Consider the following 11058-nt stretch of genomic DNA (forward strand, 5'->3'; position numbering starts at 1 on the left):
GGAAATCTCCGGTAAAGTGATTTGGAGAGCGCGCGATTGGCCTTAAGGTAGGCTACGACTTCCTTTCTTTTAGATTGAGCTTAATTGTGTAAAAATCTGTCGATTGGAGTGAATTGGGGGTGAGTACCAGTTTACTACTTTAGTTTGATTAGTTACCTTATGTTAGGATCGATTGGCCACATTTCGGGTATAGTATCATGTTAAGCGGTTTAGTAGAGTTGCATGCTTATGTGCTAAATGTTATTGTATGCTTGTATGCTATGTTTTGCATGCCTTGTTCATCCTTAACCGTAAGCATGATGTCCTTAGTCTAGGTTAGGCTAGCATTGCCTTAGACTTATGACCCGTGTGTGCTGGATACCCTTGACTTGCTGCCGACGTCGTTCGGATGACTTAGCTCCTTGTAGACTGGAATAGCAGACTTGAGTCTGATAGTTTGAGCCTTAGATTAGGCGTTATCACTTCTTGCTGCACTTCTGTATCTTCTCTCTCTCATTCTGCGATTCCGACACATTCTCGAAGGTTTGGTGCATCACTCGAGGCGTGGGATTGAGATAGTATAGGCTTGGAGCCTTTTATGTGATATCTTAGAGTGGACGGCGTTCCACGGTGGTTGTTGTTGGATTGAATCCTATTGGAGATACCATCACCCCCGAGGTCGTTCTTTCTAGCTGGGCTGGGAACGTATCGCTGGCTGGGTAGACTCGGTGCATCACGATCACCCCCGGGCCTCTCTTTCTAGTTGGACTGGGAGTGTGCTGCTAGCTGGTGTCCGGGGTCGCTCTTTCTAGCTGGGCTAGGAGCTGACTGCATGGTAGGACGACTCGCGATATCTACCTCACTCACGAGTCCCTCTTTCTAGCTGGGCTGGGAGTGGACTGTTTGGTTGGGTGCCCCTAGGGTCACTCTTTCTAGCTGGGCTGGGAGTGCACTGCTGGCTGGTGGAGTCTGATGGATTATCTTAGTTACTTTGGGCTGGGAGCCCGATTTTCTTCTTTTTCAGTAGACTAAGCTTTTTCGTGTACCTGTTGGGCTTATGTGGGTTCGTTCAGGTTTTATTTGAGCTTGTGCAGGAGTGTACCTTCTGGGCATATGGGGGTCCAGTTAAGTTTAGTTTAGTGTACTTAGTTTGTTTCTGGTATGCTCGTGTGCTTTCTTTTCTTATCCGTTTTGACCTCTCTGTGTCTAGATTCTATCCTTTCTTATTGTTTTTACCTTTTTTGCTCAGTCGGCCTGTGATGCCTACTGAGAACCTGTTGTGTTGGTACTCATGCTATGCTCTGCATCTATTTCGTGATGCAGGTCCCAGTACCAGTTACCAGCGGTGATTAGTTCCAGCCTTCTTTTGCAGCTGTGATTCGGAGACAAGGGCGAGCACTTGGCGTTTTGGGGTTTGTTCTGACTCCTTCTTTTGTTTTAGCTAGTCTTGTTGCCTTTGAGAAACGCTCTGTTGTGGTCCACTTTTGGGACTTGTACTCTTTATTAGATAGCTCTGTACTAGTGACTTCTAGGTTCTGGGAGGAATTTCTGTATATATTTATTTTCGGTTGCTTCCGTCTTGTTATTCTTGTTTAGATTATTGTTTTCGCTAGTTTCTGCTCTTTTGCTCATTGCTTGATGTTCTGGGTTACGGGTTGGCTTACCTACTGGTAGGGTATAGTAGGTGCCATCATGAATCGAGAAATCGGGTCGTAACAAATTGGTATCAGTGCCTCAGGTCCACCGGTCTCACTTGTATAGAGCTAACGTCTAGTAGAGTCTTATGGATCGGTGCGGAGACGTCCGTAACTTATCTTCGGGAGGCTACAGAATGTCCTTAGAAAGATTTCCTCTTCTGTTTCACTTTCGTGCAGCATGTGTCTTATTGGTTCCTTAAAATCTCACTTGTATCACTCTTTCGCATGATGGTTCACTCACGAGGTGGCGCGACCGGGGGTGATGCACCCAGGCCTGCAGAAGAGCCCCAGCTTGGGGTAGACGCCGACCCCGAGGTCGAGAGAGGGCCGCAGCATCAGTCCAGGAGTGAGAGGAGGATCCAGAGCCAGTAGCAGACCCTTCAGCACTTCGTATACCAGATCAGCCGGTGGGGCCGGGCCATCCCAGCCGCCACCCGGACTAGTTTTGACTCCAGATCTCCAGGCCGCTATTGCTCAGCTCTTAGGTGTGCTTGGGGGATGCAGCAGCCACCCGCCCCAGCTACACCAGCACTAGTACCGCAGGATCAGCCTACAGTGAGGGCACCTCATGTCCAGATACCACCTGAGGGAGTACAGCCCTTGGCAGCGGACAGACCTATGCCGCTTGAGGACCAGAAGATGCTTGGTGTGTTTCTCAGGTTGACACCACCGAGGTTTTCTGGGGCAGTGGGTGAGGATGCCACGAGTTTCTTACTACTTGTCGTGAGAGGCTTCACACTTTGGGCCTTGTGAAGTCTAGAGGGGCCGACTTCATTGCTTACCAGCTAGATGGGCCAGCCAGGCAGTGGTGGCGCGCGCACATTCATTCGGACCAGGCCAGTGGGATCTCCACCGGTATCATGGATGAGTTTTCTGAGGCCTTCTTGGCCAAATTTATCCCTCGTAGCGTCAGAGACCGCCTCAGGGATCAGTTCTGCAGGTTGGAGCAGGGCTCCATGTCGGTGGCAGAGTACGAGACTAGGTTCCACGAGCTCTCCCGTCATGCCGAGATGATATTACCTACAGAGGAGGAGAGAGTTAGGTGCTTTTTCGTGGGTTGAGATTGCAGCTTCGGCTTAAGACCCAATCCTTAGTTTCTGCGGGTCGATCCTTTTAGACGTAGTTGACCATGCTAGTACTATGGAGCATCTTCATCGCGAGGCCCAAGAGGGTAGCGAGAAGAGGGCTAGGCATGAGGGCAGCTACAGTGACTCCCGCCCTAGGTCTAGAGATTATCATGACAGGGCCAGACGACGGTTTCGACAGGGTCAGTCTAGCAGACCTACACAGGCCTCTCTTCAGGCATCAGATGTTGTCGGAGTGAGGCTAGTTCGAGTCAGGGCCGCGAGGTGTTTCAGTCGGGTTCTTCAGGCCATAGTAGTCGTTCTTCTGGGAGTCGCCCTCGACAGGGTTTCTATGAGTGTGGTGAGATGGATCAATGGGCCAGGGACTGCCCTCAGCATAGTAGGATTGCTCCCGCTCCTCATGCAGCTCCCCCAGCTTTACCAGCACCTCCAGCTAGAGGCCGTGGCCAGGGTCAGGACCTAGAGGTGGTCAGTAAGGTATACGGGGTGGTCCCCGAGGAGGCAGGTCAGGTGGTAGGTTCGATGGTCAGGGCAGAGGCAGACATAGCCATTTCTACGCAGCTCCAGCGAGGGCGGAGCTGAGGCTGAGGCATCAGACGATCTGATCACAGGTACTATTCTTTTATGCCAGTAACCCGCCTTGGCTTTATTTGATCCAGGCTCTACTTTTTCGTATGTTTCTGTTTACTATGCCTCTCGATTGAGTATGATGTCTGAGCCTCTGGTAGCGCCGTTGCGTGTGTCGACCCCCGTGGGTGAGTCTTTAGTAGTGGATCAGGTATTTCGAACTTGCTTAGTTACTATCAAGGGGCGTGACACCCGGGCTAACCTTATATTGCTTGACATGGTTGATTTCGATGTGATTCTGGGCATGGATTGGTTATCCCCTTATCGCGCTGTTTTAGATTGCTTTTCTAAGACCATTACCTTAACCATTCATGGTATCCCTCCGGTGGTGTGGCAGGGATCTCGTGGTAGCACACCAGTTTGGGTTATCTCTTTTATTCGTGCTAGGAGGCTAGTGGCTAGTGGATGGTTATCATATTTGGCCTATGTGCGTGATGTGAGTAGGGAGGTTCCTCCGGTTGAGTCAGTTCCTGTTGTTCGTGACTTTTAGATATGTTTCCTACTAACCTACCTGGCCTACCCCCAGAGCGTGATATTGATTTTCCTATTGAGCTTGAGCCAGGTACTCGGCCTATTTCTATTCCGCCATATCGGATGGCTCCTGCAGAGTTCAAGGAGCTCAGTGTTCAGCTTCAGGATCTCTTGGGTAAGGGATTTATCAAACCTAGTGTATTACCTTGGGGCAATCCGTTCTTTTTGTTAAGAAGAAAGACGGTACTATGCGCATGTGCATTGACTATAGACAGTTGAATAAGGTGACAATGAAGAATCGATATCATCTGCCTAGGATCGATGACCTATTTGACCAGCTACAGGGAGCTTCAGTGTTCTCTAAGATTGATTTGAGGTCCAGTTACCACCAGTTGAGGATTAGGGCAGCGGACATCCCTAAGACTGCATTTAGGACCCGTTATGGCCATTATGAGTTCTTGGTGATGTCATTTGGGTTGACTAATGCCCCTGTTGCCTTTATGGACTTGATGACGTGTGTGTTCAGGCCTTATATTGATTCCTTTGTCATAGTCTTCATTGATGATATTTTGATATACTCGCGGAGTAGGTGTGATCATGAGCAGCATTTGAGAGTTGTGCTCCAGACTTTGATAGATCAGCGGCTTTATGCCAACTTCTCAAAGTGCCAGTTTTGGTTAGACTCTGTAGCGTTCTTAGGGCATGTTGTATCTAAGGAGGGCATTATGGTAGATCCGGCGAAGATTGAGGCTATTCGTGATTGGGCTAGGCCAACCTCAGTTACTGAGATTCGAAGCTTCGTCGGACTAGCAGGCTACTACAGACGATTTGTGGAGGGTTTCTCTACCTTGGCAGCACCTCTGACTCGGTTGACTCGTGTTGATGTTCCCTTTGTTTGAGGCTCAAGGAGTTATTGACCACCGCTCCTATATTGACTCTTCCAGTTAAGGGGAGGGCTTCACGGTTTATTGTGACGCATCCGGTGTTGGTTTGGGTTGTGTATTGATGCAGCAGGGCCGGGTTATTACTTATGCTCGAGGCAGCTTAAGATTCATGAGCGCAATTACCCCACCCATGACTTAGAGTTGGCGGTGGTAGTTTTCGCACTTAAGATTTGGAGGCACTACTTGTATGGAGTTCGATGTGAGATCTATACCGATCACAGGAGTCTTCAGTACATCATGAGCCAGAGGGACCTTAATTCGAGCCAGCGTCGTTGGATTGAGCTCCTGAAGGACTCTGACCTCTCTATTCTCTATCATCCGGGCAAGGCGAATGTGGTAGCGGACGCCTTGAGCCGAAAGGCAGTGAATATGGGTAGTCTAGCCTTCATATCTGTTGAGGAGCGACCCTTGTCTATGGACATTCAGTTCTTAGCCAACAGCATGGTTCGGTTGGATATCTCAGATCCTAGACGTGTCTTAGCCCATATGGGAGTTCAGTCTTCCTTGCTTGATAGGATCTGTGGTTGTCAGTTTGAGGATGAGGCCTTGGTGGCCCTTAGAGATCGAGTGTTAGCGGGTGATGGTGGTCAGGCTACCTTAGATCCTGATGGAGTGTTGAGATTCGCCGGCCGCATCTGTGTTCCGAGATTTGGGGATTTGATACGGTTGATACTTTCTGAGGCCCATGAGTCTAGATACTCTATCCATCCGGGCACAGCGAAGATGTATCGTGATTTGAGGCAGCATTACTGGTGGAGTGGCATGAGGAGAGATATTGCTAACTTTGTTTCCCGTTGCTGTGCTGCCAGCAGGTAAAGGCCGACAATTGAGGCCTGGTGGTGAGTTTCAGAGATTACCCATTCCGGAGTGGAAGTGGGAGCGTATCACTATGGACTTCATTGTGGGGTTGCCTCGGACTTCTAGAGGTGTTGACAGCATTTGGGTCATCGTTGATCGATTGACCAAGTCAGCACATTTCCTTCCTGTTCAGTCTTTATTTAGCGCCGAGAGGTTGGCTCATATCTACATTCGGGAGGTGGTTCGACTTCATGGAGTGCCAGTTTCTATTATATCAGATCGGGGTTCTCAGTTCACGTCTAGTTTTTAGAGGACCTTTCAGGATGAGTTGGGCACTCGGGTTGACGTTAGCACAGCTTTCCTCCCGCAGACGGATGGCCAGTCGGAGCGTACTATTCAGGTCCTTGAGGATATGTTGCGGGACTGTGTTATGGATTTTGGAGGTTAGTGGGACCAGTTCTTACCTTTGGCGGAGTTTGCGTCAACAACACTACCACTCTAGTATTCAGATGGCCCCATTCGAGGCATTATATGGTAGGCGTTGTCGCTCTCCAGTTGGTTGGTTTGAGTCTACAGAGCCTAGGCCGCGTGGTACAGATTTGCTTCAGGAGGCCCTGGATCAGGTGAGGGTGATTCAGGATAGGCTCAGGCCGGCTCAGAGTAGGCACCAGAGTTATGCGGATCGGAGGCGCCGACCTTTGAGATTTTCTGTTGGTGATCGGGTATTCCTCCGTGTGTCGCCCTGAAGGGCGTGATGAGGTTTGGGAGGCGGGGCAAGCTTAGCCCTAGGTACATTGGGCCTTTTGAGATACTCCGGACAGTTGGGGAGGTTGCTTATGAGTTGGCCCTACCTCTAGCATTTTCAGCCATCCACCCGGTTTTCCATGTCTCAATGTTGCGGCGTTATGTTCCTATGAGTCCCATGTGCTCCAGTATGATGCAGTCGAGTTGGATGATCGTTTGACATTTGTAAAGGAGCCAGTTGTCATTCTAGCCAGAGATGTGAGGAGATTGCGCTCGAGAGCCATTCCTGTTGTTAAGGTCCGTTGGAGGCATCATCCAGTCGATGAGGCTACCTGAGAGACCGAGCAGGAGATGCGAGAGCAGTTTCCCATCTTGTTTGAGCTTCAGGTACTTCCTGACCCTTACTTTCGCGGACGAAAGTCCTTTTTAGTAGTGGATATTGTAATGACCCTCCAGGTCATTTCTGTGTCTTGCCTTCTGTGTGTCGTTTAGAGCGTTCCTGTAGCGACCCCAAGTCATTTATGACTTGCTGGGACTGACAGTTCGGTCACCTGGTCGTTCGTTTGGTCTTGGTGCGAGTTTTTGTGTTTTGGAGCTTATGAACCTTGAACGATCATTTTCGATCAAAAGTTCAAGAAGATGACATCGGAATCCAATTCTGACGAATCCATCAGCTCCGTAAGGGTCATTTTAGGCTAGTAGCATGGTCGACATGACTCCCGAGGTTTTCAGTGTGAGTCGGTGCGATTAGGCGTTTTCACTTTAAGTTTAAGTCTAAGTTTGACTTTGGTCAACATTCTGAGTAAACGCACTCGGATGACTATTCCCTCAATGCGGTTACTCCAGATGTTGAGTTTGGTCTAGATTGACCCTTCTTTTGTGTCCCGAGGTTTTTGATATCTTTCCGAGCCCTTTTGTGGGTTTTGACTTAAAATGGCCTTTGGAAGTGGGACCCACTTTTTTCGAGATGACCTTTGATCGAAATTTCGACTTCTCCGTTGAGTCCGGAATATCGAATTTGGTATGGTTGCATATCTCGTTTGCGTGCACGGGGTTCCGAACGAGTTCGGATCACCCCGTCGGAGTTTTTAAGTTTTGGAAAAATTGCAGCAAATCTGCTATTTATTGCAGAAAAACCAGCAACATTTCCCAAAACTTAAACCCTCATAACTCTCTCATCTTTTGTCCGATTTAGGCGATTCGAAGTGCGGGAGCTTCGTATTTTCGGTGGCTTTGCGGTAGAGTGTTCGGAAGTTGTTGGGTCCACGTGTTCGAGGTAATTTCGCGATAAAACCTGACTGCAGTACTTTTTTCGAGTCTTTAATTTTGGTACTTTTGTTTTGGTCATATCTCACTCATTTTAACTCGGTTTTGGGTGATTCGAAGTCCCAAATGTTGAGAATTATCGTGACTTTGTCGTAGAGTGTTCAATGAGTGCTGGGCACCTTTCGATTCTAGTTTATTCCGAGTTTAGACTACTGCTATACGGTTTCTTTTAGTTGATTAAAGTGTGGTTTCTTGCTTGTTGGTTTTTGCTGTGTTTTGAGCCTCGGATTGTGTTCCAAAACAAGTTTGGAGTGTTGTTTAGGGTCTCTTGACAGAGTCAAATTTGGACAGTTCGGTGCGGGTCCCACGATTCCCGTTTTGACTCCAAAATTGACCAGTCTTCGTTTGTTGTTATTTTGGTGTCTAAATGACCGTAGTAACGTTTGTGACTCTATTTTTGATAGCGGGGCAGCGTTTCGAGACTGTTCGGAAAGGGAAATCTCCGGTAAAGTGATTTGGAGAGCGCGCGATTGGCCTTAAGGTAGGCTACGACTTCCTTTCTTTTAGATTGAGCTTAATTGTGTAAAAATCTGTCGATTGGAGTGAATTGGGGGTGAGTACCAGTTTACTACTTAGTTTGATTAGTTACCTTATGTTAGGATCGATTGGCCACATTTCGGGTATAGTATCATGTTAACCGGTTTAGTAGAGTTGCATGCTTATGTGCTAAATGTTATTGTATGCTTGTATGTATGTTTTGCATGCCTTGTTCATCCTTAACCGTAAGCATGATGTCCTTAGTCTAGGTTAGGCTAGCATTGCCTTAGACTTATGACCCGTGTGTGCTGGATACCCTTGACTTGCTGCCGACGTCGTTCGGATGACTTAGCTCCTTGTAGACTGGAATAGCAGACTTGAGTCTGATAGTTTGAGCCTTAGATTAGGCGTTATCGCTTCTTGCTGCACTTCTGTATCTTCTCTCTCTCATTCTGCGATTCCGACACATTCTCGAAGGTTTGGTGCATCACTCGAGGCGTGGGATTGAGATAGTATAGGCTTGGAGCCTTTTATGTGATATCTTAGAGTGGACGGCGTTCCACGGTGGTTGTTGTTGGATTGAATCCTATTGGAGATACCATCACCCCCGAGGTCGTTCTTTCTAGCTGGGCTGGGAACGTATCGCTGGCTGGGTAGACTCGGTGCATCACGATCACCCCCGGGCCTCTCTTTCTAGTTGGACTGGGAGTGTGCTGCTAGCTGGTGTCCCGGGGTCGCTCTTTCTAGCTGGGCTAGGAGCTGACTGCATGGTAGGACGACTCGCGATATCTACCTCACTCACGAGTCCCTCTTTCTAGCTGGGCTGGGAGTGGACTGTTTGGTTGGGTGCCCCCTAGGGTCACTCTTTCTAGCTGGGCTGGGAGTGCACTGCTGGCTGGTGGAGTCTGATGGATTATCTTAGTTACTTTGGGCTGGGAGCCCGATTTTCTTCTTTTTCAGTAGACTAAGCTTTTTCGTGTACCTGTTGGGCTTATGTGGGTTCGTTCAGGTTTTATTTGAGCTTGTGCAGGAGTGTACCTTCTGGGCATATGGGGTTCCAGTTAAGTTTAGTTTAGTGTACTTAGTTTGTTTCTGGTATGCTCGTGTGCTTTCTTTTCTTATCCGTTTTGACCTCTCTGTGTCTAGATTCTATCCTTTCTTATTGTTTTTACCTTTTTTGCTCAGTCGGCCTGTGATGCCTACTGAGAACCTGTTGTGTTGGTACTCATGCTATGCTCTGCATCTATTTCGTGATGCAGGTCCCAGTACCAGTTACCAGCGGTGATTAGTTCCAGCCTTCTTTTGCAGCTGTGATTCGGAGACAAGGGCGAGCACTTGGCGTTTTGGGGTTTGTTCTGTCTCCTTCTTTTGTTTTAGCTAGTCTTGTTGCCTTTGAGAAACGCTCTGTTGTGGTCCACTTTTGGGACTTGTACTCTTTATTAGATAGCTCTGTACTAGTGACTTCTAGGTTCTGGGAGGAATTTCTGTATATATTTATTTTCGGTTGCTTCCGTCTTGTTATTCTTGTTTAGATTATTGTTTTCGCTAGTTTCTGCTCTTTTGCTCATTGCTTGATGTTCTGGGTTACGGGTTGGCTTACCTACTGGTAGGGTATAGTAGGTGCCATCATGAATCGAGAAATCGGGTCGTAACAAATTGGTATCAGTGCCTCAGGTCCACCGGTCTCACTTGTATAGAGCTAACGTCTAGTAGAGTCTTATGGATCGGTGCGGAGACGTCCGTAACTTATCTTCGGGAGGCTACAGAATGTCCTTAGAAAGATTTCCTCTTCTGTTTCACTTTCGTGCAGCATGTGTCTTATTGGTTCCTTAAAATCTCACTTGTATCACTCATTCGCATGATGGTTCACTCACGAGGTGGCGCGACCGGGGGTGATGCACCCAGGCCTGCAGACAGAGCCCCAGCTTGGGGTAGACGCCGACCCCGAGGTCGAGAGAGGGCCGCAGCATCAGTCCAGGAGTGAGAGGAGGATCCAGAGCCAGTAGCAGACCCTTCAGCACTTCGTATACCAGATCAGCCGGTGGGGCCAGGCCATCCCAGCCGCCACCCGGACTAGTTTTGACTCCAGATCTCCAGGCCGCTATTGCTCAGCTCTTAGGTGTGCTTGGGGGGATGCAGCAGCCACCCGCCCCAGCTACACCAGCACTAGTACCGCAGGATCAGCCTACAGTGAGGCACCTCATGTCCAGATACCACCTGAGGGAGTACAGCCCTTGGCAGCGGACAGACCTATGCCGCTTGAGGACCAGAAGATGCTTGGTGTGTTTCTCAGGTTGACACCACCGAGGTTTTCTGGGGCAGTGGGTGAGGATGCCACGAGTTTCTTACTACTTGTCGTGAGAGGCTTCACACTTTGGGCCTTGTGAAGTCTAGAGGGGCCGACTTCATTGCTTACCAGCTAGATGGGCCAGCCAGGCAGTGGTGGCGCGCGCACATTCATTCAGACCAGGCCAGTGGGATCTCCCACCGGTATCATGGATGAGTTTTCTGAGGCCTTCTTGGCCAAATTTATCCCTCGTAGCGTCAGAGACCGCCTCAGGGATCAGTTCTGCAGGTTGGAGCAGGGCTCCATGTCGGTGGCAGAGTACGAGACTAGGTTCCACGAGCTCTCCCGTCATGCCGAGATGATATTACCTACAGAGGAGGAGAGAGTTAGGTGCTTTTTCGTGGGTTGAGATTCAGCTTCGGCTTAAACCCAATCCTTAAGTTTCTGCGGGTCGATCCTTTTTAGACGTAGTTGACCATGCTAGTACTATGGAGCATCTTCATCGCGAGGCCCAAGAGGGTAGCGAGAAGAGGGCTAGGCATGAGGGCAGCTACAGTGTCTCCCGCCCTAGGTCTAGAGATTATCATGACAGGGCCAGACGACGGTTTCGACAGGGTCAGTCA

General features: G+C 49.0%; 1 pseudogene; it reads left to right on the forward strand.

The window, feature by feature from the left end:
• The first annotated feature begins 415 nt into the window (after positions 1-415).
• LOC125810001 (uncharacterized) lies at positions 416-10535 on the forward strand (annotated as a pseudogene).
• The last annotated feature ends 523 nt before the right edge of the window (positions 10536-11058 follow it).

The sequence above is a fragment of the Solanum verrucosum genome, unplaced genomic scaffold (assembly GCF_900185275.1).
Source record: "Solanum verrucosum unplaced genomic scaffold, falcon-dt-bn FXZP01001262.1, whole genome shotgun sequence".
Lineage (NCBI taxonomy): Eukaryota > Viridiplantae > Streptophyta > Magnoliopsida > Solanales > Solanaceae > Solanum > Solanum verrucosum.